Here is a 17,426-nt window from a genome sequence, read left to right on the forward strand (position 1 = left end):
GCCTAAGCTGCACAGCCTCTGATACACATTTGCCCCAAGACACTTGCGTGGCCTTCTCACAACGTCCCATCATTGCTTCCTCCCCCTTTTTTTTTTTTTTTTTTTTTTACATCTCCACCTTATCCACTCTTTCCCACCTTTACTCCTCTCTTGTGCTCCCTCTCTTCCCCTGTTTCATCCATTTACTTATGCTGCCCCTTTTTCTGTCGCCCATCCTTTCCATCTTCATCCTTTCCCCCAAATTAATCTGGATAATGGACCGGGCCCTTGTGCAACTGAGCAGAACGAGGCCCACTAAAATGCCTGAATGTGAACCAACAGAAACACACTGAAGCGCAATACTCACGTCCATGAATATACACATAACGCACTCAAAAGAAGCATGATAAAGCACAAGCGAACATAAGGCACAAACACACACTTTAAGGCCAACATGTGTATAGAGGCAACCATGCACAGATGTGGGAGAATGCTTTCGATGGCTGGGCAGTTGCTGTGATGATTCTGCAGCTAAAAAGAAAACTAATTTGATTTATGTGTCCTGTGGATGAACTGTATAACCCTGTCACAGCACTTCCTTAATTAACAGCTAGATCAGAGAGAGTGGCAGGGCGGGGCATTATGGGATTGACCAGTTGGGTGGGAGGGGCTGAGGCTTTCCCTTACATTACTCATCTGCTAATAATTCTATCAGCGGGAAGATACAAAAGAGCTGGGAATGATTCAGCTCCCAGAAAAATGTCCCATCATGAATATCTTCACTGCATTTATCCTTCAGCAGTGCAACACTGGATAGAGATTATTTTCCTAATGAGATTTCTGAGAAATAAATAGGATTGTAAACAAAAAGCATATTAAAATAGTGATTTTCCATTTCCTCTTTTCCATAGAAAAAAACTGTACCAGTAGACAATTCATACATGTAGCATAACATTTTTAATCATGAATTCTCCGCCGCTCCTTCCGAGCTATTGCAAACTGCCTTGATCCTAACGGAAAGCATGTAAGGGTGAGATCATGTCAATCATTGTATTATCAGTCTCTGTATGATCTCTATCTAATGAGCCTGGAACCAGCTGCTCACACATGGTTTTTCTGAATAATAGATGTGATGGGCCAGTGCTCCCACCGCTCATCATCTCGCATGTTTCGATGCCTTTAGAGCGAATCGACTGAAAAGAAGAAAGAAAAAGAGTCATCACCGTTCAACAGAGGCATCAATCCATGCTATTTTTTCCAGGTGTTTGGTGATTTTGATGAGGCACCAGAGGAACAAGTGTACATTTCCTCATGGAAGGGATGAGTTGAAATTCATCTATACCTGCACACAGATCAACTCATAAATTGCTTATAAATTTGAGTGTCCCACACTCATCATGCATCCTCCTACATGGGTGTCGTAAGTTTTGTGCTTCTTTTTATAAGTTACATGTGTCAAAATGTATGCAAGAGGAAATGTCTCATGTTGCAAGTTGCTGCCAGTATGTTCCATGTTTGGTAAAATGGTCCCCTGGTCTACAATGAAACTAAATGTACAGCAAGCTAATACACTGTTCTCTTTAGTCTGTTCAAGTTGTGAAGGAAAAACAACACTGGTAAGAAAAACTCCAGCTGCAAAAATAGCTACTCAATTCTTGTTTTGTTTGTTCTGATTCTTGTTTGATGGAGTCAGTTGGATGTCCTTTCTTTCTGCAATAACTACTTCTCTCTCCTTGTTCTGACCAGATTATTCGGCGCCCGTTAATGCTTTTGCTTCAGTGCAGAGGAGGGCTTTTTGTTTTTATCTCCATCTAGCATGAGTAGGTGGTGGGCTGACGTCTGCTTCATGCTCACATAAGGCAATGACGATCCAGTGGAGAGAAAAATAAGCCATTTTTAAAGAAATACTAACTTTTAGGGTGGTTAAACAGCATTTACATGTAGACTTCATATTACTGATGTCATACTGAACATCATTAGCAGCAATCAGTGCATTTGACATGATCCTGCCATGTACTGTACATGTACAACTTACACACAAGGACATCTAGTCCTCATATATCCTCATATATTGCTTAACCAATATATATATACACACGCTTCACGAAATGCGTTTTTTAAGAGACTGGCATACAATAAGGCTAACAACACAATTACTTTTATGACGTAAATATGTGCTTTCCTTGTGGAATGTAATGTTCTTCCATATGCTGTTTTGCCCACAGGCTCTGAGGAATTCAGCAGCCTTTATCCGTTTCTCTGGCCTTGGCTCTACTGGCATTATTCACTGACTCACTCTGCTTCCTGTTGCTCTGATCACTGAGCTCTGATCATGTCCCTTTATCCACTGTCCTCAAGCAACTTCAAAGCTGGAGATTTCATCTACTTACAAACTGCAATGCGGGAATGCCAAAGGTAACTTGAAGTTAAGTTGATATACAACTAGGGCCAGGTCTCATTTTTTAGTAACCATCTGAGGTTATCATAGAGGTTCCTCTCCATAGTAAGATAACAAAACAGAAATCACATAAAAATTCAATTTTATATGAATATTTATAGATTTCTAATATGTGTTTGTGTGTTTATGTATATAATTTAGTATCCACAGTGTTGTATTTCCCCTGCTGTGCTAAAACATGTTTCAATCGCTTGAATTGTCTCCCTTTTAAAAATAATGATCACTGGCCCATTTGCAAAGTATATTTTATATAGCCATAGATTGTTTTCTGTGTTAATGTATGTGCATTCATGTGTATAGAATATAAGTCTGTATATCTGACATCTATGATCTTCTCAGCGTCCTTTCCACCCAGAAAATAGCTAAATTGCAGGCGCTTTGTAAAAATATTTGAATTGAGATGCATTTACAAAATGAGCATGCACAGTAAGTAGCGTTCCCACTAAATAGTGCAGCACACAGGAAGACTCTCAGTAAATAAAGGCACTCTGTTTAATTGACAGCAGTCAGTGATTTGTGTTTTGTGTTGAGCAGCATCCTTCAGGGGCTGTTAGTGTGGAAGGAGCTCTTCATTCAAACATCCTCCTGACTGGCATGAATAAATCGTGCATCTCAATCAGCATTTCCACATCAGCAAACAGCAACAAACTCCCTCCTCTCCCAAAAGCTCTGCATTATTTTCTTTCTGGCTAACCATGAGAGAATGTCAGCTGGCGTCACTGCAACATCAGCTGCACACACAAGCAGATAAACATCCGCCTTCTGTATGGCATCTTTGTGATATTTGCAAATTTCTTCATATAAAAATCAAGGCTAATCTCAAGGGGAATCAATATTAATAAGGAAGCATGTTTCAGTTAAACATAAGGATGCTTGCTCACTTTATATCCAGTCATTCTTTGATCCCTGCATGGTCACCAGTCCAACTGAGCAATCTAACCAAAGTTATTCTGCCAAGATTACAACCGATCTTTTTAAATGTTGATGGTAACAAGACCCAAAGGAGTACGAGACATCTTTTACAGTCAGTACTGTCTAAGTGACTGAAGAAATGAAAAGGAAAAGTCTTCCCTTCATTTTTTTTTCACATCAGGCATCCCAAAGGATGGAAGATTTTAACAGTTTTTCTTAGAAAGTAATGGTCATATGGGACTTTCCAGTTCCAGTAAACATTATGAACATAATTGCCTTGAATTGACAGTGATATTATATGTTTATAATATTGTACAACATACAAGAAAGTGTAGAATGATATAGAATAAAGGTAGCCTAAATGAATTGCACTTAACTGCATGTTGAAGTTGAATGAAATGATCATCAAAGTTGAAAATAAATACATAAAAATTATATAAGAGGATATTTGTCACTGCTCTTATGAAAAATGACAAGCATAAATCTACTGGAACAACTTATGTATACAATATTTATTCAATTATGAGTAAATGCATACATATATACCAGCAGATTTGTACACTGGAAAGCACATACCATCACACACATGCACAATAGCACATTATTTCTACTCGCACAACATTTGGAATAGTGTCTGAAGAAATGTACAATGTCTGCTAAACCCCAGTAACAATCCATCTTCCTTTTAAGTAGCTCTCTTAACTAAAATTACTGTGGGAACTGAGGCAAACACACCCCAATCTGTACACTTCAGCCAGGCTATAGTGGAAGTAACAGAGAGGTAGGTGTTTTAAATAAATGTCATGCAGTACATTTTCGAGTCTCTGAAAGGCCAAGTTTGAAAAATCTTTTTCTGAAATACAGTAGATTTCCATGAAGGTTATTTTTATATTCCCTCAGGTCATTTTTTGTGCCGGCTCATAAAACGTTTCTATTTAATGATATTACTTTTCACTTTACACATTTTTTGTTATATCAGTATAATTTTAGCAAACTTCAACACTACAAAATTTAGAGTAAATTCAATAAGTAGTTATATTATTACAGTGTGTTGCTGAGTGCCGCAAGTCAATTTAACATGAATCTGAGGGAATATAAAAAGTATTGTGTGGTAATGCTAGGTTGCTTTGAACACTCATACAAATTGGCTAAAGTTGCAGTTACATATTTGAAAAAAGCTTTATCTTTGCAAGTAAAGTCGGTTTAAATTACAATGATTTTTTCAGAAAAATGAAAAAAATGCTTCCTTCAAAACAGCCCTTTAAAAAAAGCTGAGACTTTAAAGGTGGGGATTTAGAGTTCTGAATGCTACCAATAGTAATATGAGGGTACTGAACAGAACTTACTGATGGGCTGGACTCAGACAGCCCTTCAAGCTCCATTTGAAAGATTTCTTTTTATGCCCTAGACAGCAGCTCTGAGCACAGCAATTGATTGCAAAAATGTTGAAAAGGTCTTCTAGTCAGCCCCTTGGTCAGTAAGTTAATGCAGAATTCTGTCCAGACCTGAGGCAACCAGGGGAAATGATCCGAGCACCTGACCTCCTGTGTATCTATTCTCAGAGTGAAAGGTCCCTGCACATTGTCCCGGTCTCGTGCATAAAATAAATACTGTAGGTAGTCAACCATGAGGCTTCCACAATTGATACACTACTTCCTGAGTAAGCTTACAATCCTTAACACCTGTGGATAATAAATATGTTCTGCAAATGATAACACCCAGGAAAATGTCACTAAAAGAGTGATCACTTGGGTAAAACATCCAACCCTACAAAACAAGTACTGCTAATTTGCTCTCCTAAATAATTTTTTGAGGAAATGTCATTTCTGCCTGGTCTATAGTAATTTAGATGTCCTTGTATTCCAGTGAGTGTGACATCCTTATTCTGGAAATAGGTCAAAGTGGAGACATCGGGATGCATGATTGAGTGTACAAAAAGAAAAACTCACAAACCTCATACAGAGACAGGATTATGCCCTGTGTCTCATGTGATAGGCTACTAAAATGTCTGGAAAATGGTTTTGAAATATTGAAAAAGTCTCATTCCTAACCCTTCTTCAAGCCAGCAATAACTTAAACTAAGACCACAATATTTCCAAAACTTTAAAGTTCCCCTCCGCTCTCCACTCTATTTCTTCGTGTTCATACAATTGAATGTTTGAGCTTCACTGTACAGAATGATGTTTGTGCAGAGTTTCTATGTGGTCACCTTAAATCTCTGAGGCGTGTACCTACAAGCAGAATTGGTGATGTCACACCAATACAATTTATTTATATTTTGAATAGTGTGACGTGGAAACTTCAATCCTTTAGTGCACGTACAGAGAATGGACTTTTCAATGAAGAAGACATCTTGTGTCCAACAGTTTCACTTTTGAAATAAAACATTTATATATTCATAGATTTTGGATTTTAAATGAGGTTGAAAGAGAAGATGCAATTTTAAGGATTTTAACATGGTAACTGCACATCTTTTTGTGTCAGACAAAATTTGTAATTACAAGCAGAGAAGGGAGAAGGGGAATACACTGATTCCCCTGCCATGCACATGCATAGACCATAAACACATCCTTTACTTCTTTAATGTTACACTGTTTAGCTTCACAGCACTTAACGGGTTTATGGTTGATGTTTGCAACGTATTGAATAAGTTACAATGTCAGTGACATTGTGACTTATTCATTTTAAATGATAAAGAAAAGGAGCCAGCACCTTATGGGGAGTATGAGGCACAGTAACATGACTGCATGCCAGAGGTTTCATTTACTGAAGCAGCTCTGATTGTTGACAATGAATGCTGTGCAAGGACCGACACTAATAGCTGAATTATGGTTAGAAATGAAATTAACAATAGAACTGTAAAAGAGAGAGGGTGCACAGCTGCAGATGAATAATAGTGCTGTTCTGATTCACTTGTGTGCAGTCAATTCAAAGCAAATATGTCAGGTCTATTTTAAATTAAGTTTCCTAGGATGCCTAAAGAACAGAAATAAATCTGTCCAAAGTTTATATATCCTTACAATTTGATCTTTGATACCTCTTTAAAATAAAAGAAGAAAGAAAAGGTATGAAACTCTCAGATGTGCTGTTGTGTGCTCTGATTTGAAGAAAATACTGTCTGATATTTATGTGGAAGCGCAGACCAAATAATGAGAGTACAGGCACTGGTATGAGACATGAGGAGAGGATTGAGTGGAAGTGTCTGCCCTCCCTGATGGTGTCTGTTTTCTCAGTCAAACATCAAACAAGGAAGGAGACAAAATAGGCCATTTGTGTGGTATGTGGACAAAGTCTAGTCACAAACCTGATCAAGGATCACCTGCTGGTGCCATAGAAGGCAGACAGAACAGAGGGACATATTTCCCACTGTTGGTGGTGGGATCAATCAGTAGGATGGTAGCCTCTCAAACCAAAGGCACGCTTATTTTGAGAAGTGCCGGCAGGACCTGCTGTACTTGTGTGCAAAAATAAATAATCTCCTTTCATTTGCCGTATTGTTGAAATCCGAACTCCTGCTCACACAATCACTTCAGTAGAAAGGGCAAACAGCTGTAAAAATACACTTTACATACAGAGGTCAAAGATAGTTCAAAGACATAGTCACTTTGTGATATATGTGTCATTTTCAATATCATGTCTATCTACTCAGTTTTTTTTAATTTGGAAATTACAGATCCGAGACACGCTCATTTCCTGGATTTATGATAATAGCAGTTAGAGCCTCTTATGAGATTGCCTCTGGATTATACTTGACAAAATGACAAAGAAACCAACATCTTAACCTCCGAAGTGTAATTTCACGCTGTTTCAAGAGCTTTTACAAACATAACCTTCAACAGTGCATTTTGAGATGTTATGTGATGTTACATGTTGTTACAACATGCGTTTGATATGTAATATGGGACACTTTTCATACTATGCATACAGGATATTTATTGAAGCTTTCACAGTGTCCCTAAGGATGTTGTCAGATGAAGGCTTGGTGAAACTGCTGCCTCCTATTGATTTTTCATGAGAGGTGGTGAATCACTTACAAACAACACTTCTGGCAAATGAGTGAACTTTGACCTAAACCTGGTGTTAAATCACTGTGCAGCAACTGTGCAATCACATCCAAGATCTGTTATTGTTGTCAATGCAGGAAGCTGTATTTGGATCTGCCTACAAGCAGCAGTTTTGGGAGACAGGAAGCAGCCATTGTCCTCACTATGTTCATTTGGCCAATATCCTCATGATCATACGGTTATTTGCAGGCTTATTTTAACCCATAGAGTTAGTGGTACAGTTTGTACTATGACAAAGTGCCCTAGTGGTGGTTTTGTACATCACGCTGAATAATTTCTTAGGATGATTGATGACTCAAATCTCCAATTGATTTATTTTTTTGCGCACAAACACACATACACACACAGCCAAACAGGATTTAAAATGTAGAATAGAAAGTTTGCAGTAAACCAAACTGAACACAAAAATGAGGAGCAGAGTTGATGGCATAGTCAGAGCTTACTGTCTCAAAAAAGTACATAAATAAATTCTCGACCGAATGAAAGAAAAGTCGTTCAGCAACAATCTGGACTCTGACGGATAAGAAGAAACGAGAAGTGTGCCGAGTCTTCCCAAGCAGCCAAGAAATGCTGTGAAGTTTGTTTACTTGTACTCTGATGATTCCATTAATGTTAATTTAACGGAGGAATCAAAGGGGGAAATTGAATATTTTGAAAGCTTAAAGCAGAGCCCATTCATCGGAACTATGTTCCTATGAATAAGTAATCAGGAAGAAGGTTAAGGTTGGTTATTAATAAAGTCATAGGATGAATTTCTTATACTTTATTGTACTGTGGATAACGTATTGTTTCAGGAAATATGTAGCATAATAATTAAGTTAGACAGAATAAGGCTCAAAATCTTAGGGTCCCACTACTGTATAGATCTTGTAAGACATATTTTTATTTTTTTATTTTTAACCAATGGATACCTTGTAACTGCATATTTATAGCTGTACGTGTCTATAATGATACACAGCAGAAATGTGAAATGTAAAATAACATAGAGAGTAGATTATTATTCCAACAATGGCAGTAACACCCTGGAGTATCATCATAGCATAATAACCTTGACAGTTGAAGGAAGAAAAACCAGAATTAGATTCTTTAATTAAGACCAGTACATTTTCACATAAGCTACAGTTGTGATAATCATAATGTCATCGCTTACTTTTTCCCACTTCCTGACGTTTATACCCAATTACAGTAATGTTCAACTCTGGCAGTTTGTCGTGGACTCTCAGTGTGTAGGAATGACTCCTTCTTACAGTCTCTTGGGCCTTTTCATCATCTCTAATACCTTGTTATCTGCAGGAAGCCAAGAACCAGATGAAACTGTTGCTGTATAATTACCATATAATGAGTCATAGCTGCCTTTCGGTTGTAGTTGCTGTTATTCATGTACAGTAGGTGCAGGTCACTGCATGTTTATGCCTCTAATCTGTATTATTCTACATCATAGTTTATATGTGGAAACTAGGCATTGTTTTTTTCTGCATTTCATTGTTGAGTCTTTAGAGATATAGATGTACTACTGTGCAGATTGACATGATGATGGTGAAATGTCTCTTCTTGTGAAATTTTGGAATTCTACACAAAGAGCTCCTTGCACACCACAGAATGAGGTTTGTACATTTCTGTATTTCTTAGTACTGAGGAAAACTGGGAATTGCCTGATAATTGTGTGCACTGGTTTCTGGCCATTCTACATATTTACTGTGAATAGGCTTTAGTAACTGGTCCACTCGGGTGGTCATTTCTCCATACTTAAAAGACACATGCTTTTATGTTTCCGTTGCTCCCAGGCTCAAGAAGTTCATTGTGATGCTGAAGCACAACCTGGTGCACTATTCCCCACCCCATCAACATATGCCTAAACTTCTGAGGAAGAACCCCCAAGAGGCTGGTCCACCCTCTGGAGATGAACATGTATTGGTGTTCACAGATGCTCATCCTCTGGGAGTTAGGAAATGTATGTGACGTGCTCAGTGGATGGGACGAGATGGGAGCCCCAGAGGAGAATCTGCATCGACTGGAACCGGATAGTAATGGTCTTGCAAAGTGAGGCAAAGATGCAGAAAGGGGTGGCTTTGTTTGGAGCCTGTGCAGATGCTGAAGGCTGCAGAGAACCATCGGTCTTCAACACCAGATATAGTCATTAGTGCCTCAGAGCACTTCAAGGTCTGGGTCTACAAAATGCCAGGAAACAGAAATGGAGGTCCAGTTACAGTGCATAACCATTTATTATTGTTCAATTCAGAGCTTTGGGGCCCTTGTCCTACTTGTCAGTTGAAAGAGTGGAGATTAATGGTTACTACCTGATGATCAATTAGTTGCGGGGCACCTCATGGTGATGTTTCTTTTTCTTTTTCTTTTTCTTTTCTTAGCACGGATGTAAGAACTGTCCGCATAAGCTGTTTTCATATGCTTATTCAGCCATAACTGTTGTGCAGAGGAACCTGAAATGTCTGTAGGCAAAGCTTGTGAGTGAGCTTTCTATCATCAGAGAATGGTTTAATGACAACAGATTTCCGCTACGTTTTGGGGAACACTGAGTCCATTGTGTTTGGTTTTAGACCCAAAAGCTGAAAATAAAAGTCGTTTTGAGAACTGAGGTCTATGCACCCAAGTGTTTAATGTAATTTCTTGGTCAGCATCTCACACAATAGCTTGAACTGAATGACCATGATGGGTTTAAGGAAGATTAATGCAAGAGTGAAATCCCAAGTTACAAAGACTAATCCCCCATATAAGGATGGTTTTATGCAGATTATTAGCATTGCCTAATTTTATTTCACTGCAGTGGTACAGTCGTAAAAGTAGAGGTCGATTTGAACATCGATCTGTGATGCTGGAAAATACAACATGTTTCTCAGAGCTGAACAAAGTGCTGAGTTTCTTTATAATTTATAATCTCTTTGATGTACAGGCGCGCACAAACTGTACAGCACTAATGAAAAATAACAACCATGTACACAGAAAGAGAGACAGAAAGAAGCAGAGAGCGAGAAAGAGATTGGCTCTTATATTTGGCAAACTTTCAGGTCTTAAAATGCCCTCCAGTACCAACTAATATTAACACAACCTATGCTCATTATGGTGCATATGCTGCATATTATAAATGGTAAGGCCATAATTAATCTTTCCAACTAGCTTTAGTTTAAGAGATCCATGTCCTGGATTTTAGGATTATTTTAGGATTATAAAATACTGCAGGTCAGTGCTCATTCTCTTATGTTGGGGCCAGAATAAGCTGACGTACTATTAAAGCAGATTTCAAACATCAACATTTTTCAGGGAAAGGTCAAAGTATAATTTAAAGAAAGGATGCTAGAAATAGATATGTTATTGGTGGTTTCAGTTTGAGAGGATTTTTAAACAATGCTTGTTAAATATTGTTTTACATGACAACTCCTTTCACTCTGTTAACGGACTGCTGAAAGGAAACACTATATTGTGAGAGATTACGTCACTTGGCAGAATCTCAGGTCTTTTAATACGCTGTTGCACAGCCTGGGCTTTCACAGAGAAGTTTCAAAGGGCTCACAGGAAGCTCTGGTCTGGTAGTTAGTTGGATAAACCACAAAGCTTTTTTTTTGCATTTACTTGGTTTTATTAATCCTTGTAATTGTGCTCCATAGCATGCCATGGCCTAAATCTGTGTGAGGGATGCGAAGCACTTTGTGTACTGTAGATTGGCATATATATTAAACTACCAGAAGCAAGTGTTGTAGAGGACAGCCATTTAAGTCTATGTTTAGCAATAGTTACGCAATTATGAATATGAGTTTTTTCGTTGTTGTTGTTTTGGGTTTTTTTTAACATGCAAACAGTGCTTCTTCATCCTGGAATTAAAAGGTCTGCAAGACAAGAGTTAGCATGTTCCTAATTTAACAACAAACAATGCCTTGAGAGGTTTAATGTCCCTAGCCAGTATATTAAATCTAGCTTAAAAAATACATGTAAATATGGAAACTGTCTTTTTCTGTACTCAAACAGCATTGACAAACTGTTGAGTATCATAAAATGCTTTTCATTACTTATAGGCCTTATTATATTTTCATGTTTAATTTATCAAAATCTGGAAATGTATCCATGTTCAACATTGATTAAAAATAAATAATACAAAAAATCAGAGTGAAATCACATCTTAAAAACTGCAACACAACCAGTCTTTAACTATTTATTGTATTTTTTTTATTAATTACTTGAGGGAATCTGGTGCATAATCAGCAGCTAATTCCTCTCTTCTTTAAGTTATTTTCTCCTCAAATTTGATATTGGACGATTTTCACAGTTTTGCACATTGCAAGAAGAACTTGTTTATATAAAACTACTGCGATGAACAACAACAGTCAGCCAAAAAAAGTTTTGGGAGAACGGCACCATAAAATCTAGGTAAAAAGTCAACTAATTGTATAGTATTTGTTTCAGCAGTCCTTGTTCAAAGGCCACTTAGCACAATAACAAATGCATATTCACAGCCTGACAGGTGTTGTCCTGGCGGGATGTGTGAGGAGGAGATGAAAGACGGAATGAAGAGGAAAAAGCAGGACAGCAGAATGATTAGAACATTATATCCACTATGCATTACTTGGCTGTGTCCCCTATGGTGCAGCTCTTTATTGTCTGTCAGGGTCACAGCATCATTGAACTGTGGGAGAGCAGGCAATGCTAACTAGCCCTTCCTGTGCTGACACTTATTAACATTGGAGAAATGAAGCCAAGTAAGTCACCCTACACCCACACATATGGACAGAGAGGAAAGCATAAAGCCTTATTTGTAGGTACAATCAGTACTGAGTAGCCTGTCCTTTACAGTTCAGCATACAAATCACATGTTCTGATCCAGACACAAACACAAATTCCCTTGCAGCAATATATAGTTATTTTTTTTCATGATGTGTGTTCTGTCATTGTGTGTGGCTGGAGGGACTTGGAGGCTGAGAAGAGGAAGATTACCTCTGGGCAGGTGCATATGAGCCCCAGGCACAGTTTCAGAGAACCACTTCCAATCTAGGACACAACTCTCACAGAGCCTCTGGGCAGAAGGAGCCATCGGGATTACACTTCAGTCTGATTAACATGGACGGAAGAAAGGTGCATATCTGTGGCGAGCGCAACCTTTTGGCCTCTCTTATTTCACTATCCAATTTCTGTTGGCTTTTTTAACACTTGAGGGAATAAAAGAAGTAGGAGATGGTGGATGTTGAATGCAGTCCTCTTTCAGTCTGCATATCAGATTTCATTAAGCTGTGTTGCAACCAGGCTGTTCGTAACTACAGATTTAATCAAGGGTCTAATTGTACTTTAGCCACTAATCACAGACACATCTTGAGATCAATATGCATTTCACACACGCAGACGCTCTCAGCAGAAAAACCCTAGGAAAGCGGAGTGGATTGCATCTTGTATAAAACCAGGCACTTGGAGTGATCCATGAATTTACGTGACTGTCATAGCAGTTCGACAGAAACCTTCCCTGTTCTTTTATATCAAATGTAACCTGTGATGAATAATTTACTATAATGCTATTAATCCACTTGAGGGTCATAATTGGATTAATTTGGCTACTACTTCAAGGGAGGATGATTGAGGGAACATAATAGTTGTACAGTATATGAAAATGTGAAATAAGGAGAGGATCGTGGAGCAGTGCCGAAAAGTTAAATAAAAGATATACAGACAGACTGAGACACATAGATACATAGATATATGTATAATTTTATGTGAAATGGAAAGCATCTCTAAAAGCATTTTTAAATGGAGGCTTTTATGGAAAGAGGAGTACAGTGCTTCACAAACTGAAGTGGCACTTCTCTAGCTCTGCTTCCTCCCTCTACCTCTTCTTTAGAGTGAAGCATGCATTTGTTAATGCCACATTTCTTGCTTTTTAAAAAGTCTGAATAGAGTGAATGTTTTTTCACTCTTGACAATAAAAACGTATATAACCTCACATGTATGTATAGATACAGATGGGTAACAAATTAAAGGAAAAACTGGTCCAGGTCTCTATCCTTGAGCCCTACAATGATCCAGTGGCTCTGTTATGATTTGGGGGGAATTTTGCTGGCAAGATTTGGACTCACTTGTCCCTTTAGAGGGAAGGGTCCCTACAAATCAACACCAAGTTGTTCTGAGTGATCACCTTTATCCTGTGATGAAACATTTCTATCCTGATGGGAGTGGACTCTTCCAGAATGACAATGCCCCCATCCACAGGGCACGAGGGGTCACTGAATGGTTTGATGAGTATGAAAATTGTGTGAATCATATGTTATGGCCTTGTGCTATGTGCCATGTGGTGGCCCAACATCTTACTAAGACACTTGATGTTGGCTTTTCTTTTAATTTGTCACTGGTATGTATATGTAACAGGTTTTGACTATGTCTCCGTCAAATTGGATAAGATGTACAGGTAAATGATTAATACTTCCAAACACTTGTTGGGGGCTTTCTCATAACTAGACTGAGGGTAGTCGGAGTCACAGGGTTGGGTTTTTCCCCCCCTTTTGTGTTGCACTCTACAACACCTCATTAATCATCTATCAAATCCCTGAGCAGAGCAGAACTGTCTTGTTTTAAATATCTGCTCTTACTGTACTCAAAACTTCACCACTAAACTAAAGTGTATCAATATTTGAACAAAGTATGTTTTTTTTTTTATTATTATCAACAATTAAATCAAACATTCAAGCCAACTCTGATTCTCAAATCTTACTGTACTGACAAGGTGAGACATTCCAGCTGTCACACACTGAGTAGAAAACAGGATTAGTGCAGAGTGCATAGGTCAAACAGAGGGGCTGGAGATGAAGTTAAGGTGGAATAAAAGACATAAAACCTCTTGCTGCGTAAGCCAAACTAAAGTAATATCATAGTGAGTTTTCTTGTGTCCAGTATCATCGACTTCCTCAGACTGGCTGACCTCATGACATGTAATAGGTGACAGCATACAGCCAAAACCTTTATTGTAGATTACTTTGACAGTTGAAGATTATAACAGGAGAGACAACAAATTGGGAGCATGCAGGTAAATGTTCTTCAGATAACTTTAATAGGAAAAGGTAGCAGGTGTGGTAAAAACAAGGATTATTAAAAGTACCAATACACTTTACTTCAAACTTGCACTTGAGTAAATGTATTTAGTAATCATACACTACTGAGATATACACTAAACACATGAAAAAGCCTCATTCCTGCCACCTTGCTTCTACATCTCATCACATCTCATTTCAGGGTTCACTGTATTTAGGGCCATTCCTCAAACAGTGAGCTCTTGACTTATAGCACTCCATTTATCCTAAATTAAAGAACAGAGAAATAAAGGGGAGCAATATCATATGAAATTAAACCTCGTCTTACCACATTTTCAGCTATCATTTTACTCATGCACATTAATGTATGATTAATTCTGTCTTTTAATGTTGGCAACAAAGTTAAAACTGAAAATATTAAAATTTAAACTAACTCCATTCAACTTGAAACACACAGGACACAACAGCTGTGCGAATTTGATGCCTATCAGCATGCACAGTGACTGTTTCATACATATGGAGTGGCACGTGTGTCCCACAGGTTGCCTATTTATACCCTCCGCTTTAATAAAGAGTGCCTTTCACAGCTGTGGGTGTAACTGTAGTGAAGTGCTCGCAAGTCGCGATTACTTTAGTGGGTTTACACAAGATGTCACTAAGTGTAGTTGCCAAAATCAGTCCCCCCCTGTGTGGCAAACAACAACAGTTACAATCTGCCATCATGCATTCACATGGAAGTAAAAACAAGGCAAACGCTGTTAAAACTGTGAAACTGAAGTTTTGTTTGTACAGACAGCAAAAGACTGCAAAAGTGAAGTGAGCTGATGTCATGCTTTCTCAAGTTACAAACACAGTTTTCTGGATGATGCATAATAAAACTGATTTTTTTTTTTTTTTTTTTTTACAAATGCGTCCACAAAAACTAGAAGAACTGAAATCTCAATAACTGATGTCATGTGTGAAACAGCAGGATCATAAAGGGCTCAAACTGGTACAAACCTGCGAAAACCACCATTACAATAGAGCATTTACCAGTAATCTGAGGCTAATATTTCATTTGTAACAATTACTGTAAATTTGTTAAAATATTTTGATAAGATGAAATATACTTGGAATTTGACAGGACTAAGAGTCTGCAGTCATGAGAGTGGTTCGGTGAGGTTACAGTTAGCAAAAGCAATACTTTGAGCTAAAGGCTAACATCATAATGCTAACATGCCTCACATGACAATGTTGCTGCTGTTTAGTAGGTATAATGTTGATGTTCGCCATATGAGGTACATATGGGAAATAGTCTTTGCAGGTATTAGTTCATGAATAAAAACACTGGAAGCATTTTGAGATGATGATGGCACTTATGGAAAAGTGAAGTGATGTTACAATTCGGGAAACATGAGTGTCTGTACAAAATTTCATGACAATCTATCCAATAGTTGGTGAGACATTTCTCAAAAAAAACAACTTCACAGTGGCACTATATGTAAAAGTCACAGGATAACCAAAGCCCTAGGACTAAAGTTTCCATGTGTAAAGACTTAAAAAGTTCTCACATAGGACAAACAACAAAACCTTGGCAAATGACCTACATCTACATTTACATGTCAGTCTAAACATCCTCTTGCCAACTTTGTCTGTTTTCTTTATGTTTATTTTATTTTTGGACACTCCAGGGCTTCTTCTGCCATACCCATTTAAAAAGACACAATCATATGAATTATGGATTATGTCCTCAAGCAAAGTTTCTTCGCAGAAAGTGTGCATAAAGACCTGAAAAAATCTGCAGGAGAGCCCTCATGCTCGTCCATTGTAGATTTAATGGTGGGCCAGCCTAAAGCTCTCATGGACTTTCTAGAACTGTACATCAAAGTCTGCAAGTCTGTGACAGCAAGATTAGGCGAGAGCAACTTGGAGTGGAAGGAGGGAAGGAGGATGGAGAGACAGATGCGGAAGTGAAAGGAGATGCATTTGAGACAGAGACACACACACACACACACACACACACACACACACACACACACACACACACACACACACACACGTACACCATGTAAGATTGATTATACACAACTAGTCCATTACCATTATTGATTTTCCTGTTCAGAGTGATATTGACAAGTCCTCCAAACTAAATAAACGTTATTAGAAACATTTACAGTGTGGGCATGCACACTGGCAGGACACATTCTAACTTCCCAGGGTTAAGTATTTGCATTTCTCCAAACTAAGTGTACAGTTGTTGTTTTTTCCAAAGGGATTTAATACTGTACTACATATTAAATGCCATACATTTTTAATAGTCATAAAAGGACAATATCTTTCATTCATCACATCTCATAAAGGAACAGTGTTTAAATGAATGTTTTGCATGCTGTATGTTTAATCTTGCATAAATGTTTTGGCAATGGTTGTGCAAAAGCTATGACACCCTAGAGAGTGTTTTTTTCTGTATATATGTATGTTGATAACATGAATGTCTTATTGATTGTCATACATTTCCACATTAATAGTGCAGCCATCAAAGTGTAGAACACATGAAATATGGAGCTTCATCTACTGTATGTACCTGTTTAACTTCCCTTTGACAAGGTGTTTAAATAGTGCATTTATATTCCACAGGTGTTGCATAAATACAAGCACACAATCACAGTGACATAAAAGACACAGAACAAAAGGCAAAGAGATTAATTAATGTTGTGTTGACATAAGGACTTATTAGGCATTCATTACGATATTAACAAGTGTCAAACACTGTCTCAGTGATCAAATAACATCCCACCAAGCTGCACAAAAACATTCTTATCACCCTGTTCTGATTCTCAGTGACATAATCTGATGGTACAGAGAGATATTCAACAATATTGATTCATCTTCTGCATTTTAACCTCTGCCATGGAAGAGTGGGCAGCCAATTTGGCACAGCGTTCTACAACAAATATTAAAATGCATGTACTACAATAGCAAGCAACAGACTTGATGCAGTCCACGTCCACACTGGTC

This window comes from Scomber scombrus, chromosome 15 (genome assembly GCF_963691925.1).
Source record: "Scomber scombrus chromosome 15, fScoSco1.1, whole genome shotgun sequence".
Classification (NCBI taxonomy): Eukaryota; Metazoa; Chordata; class Actinopteri; order Scombriformes; family Scombridae; genus Scomber; species Scomber scombrus.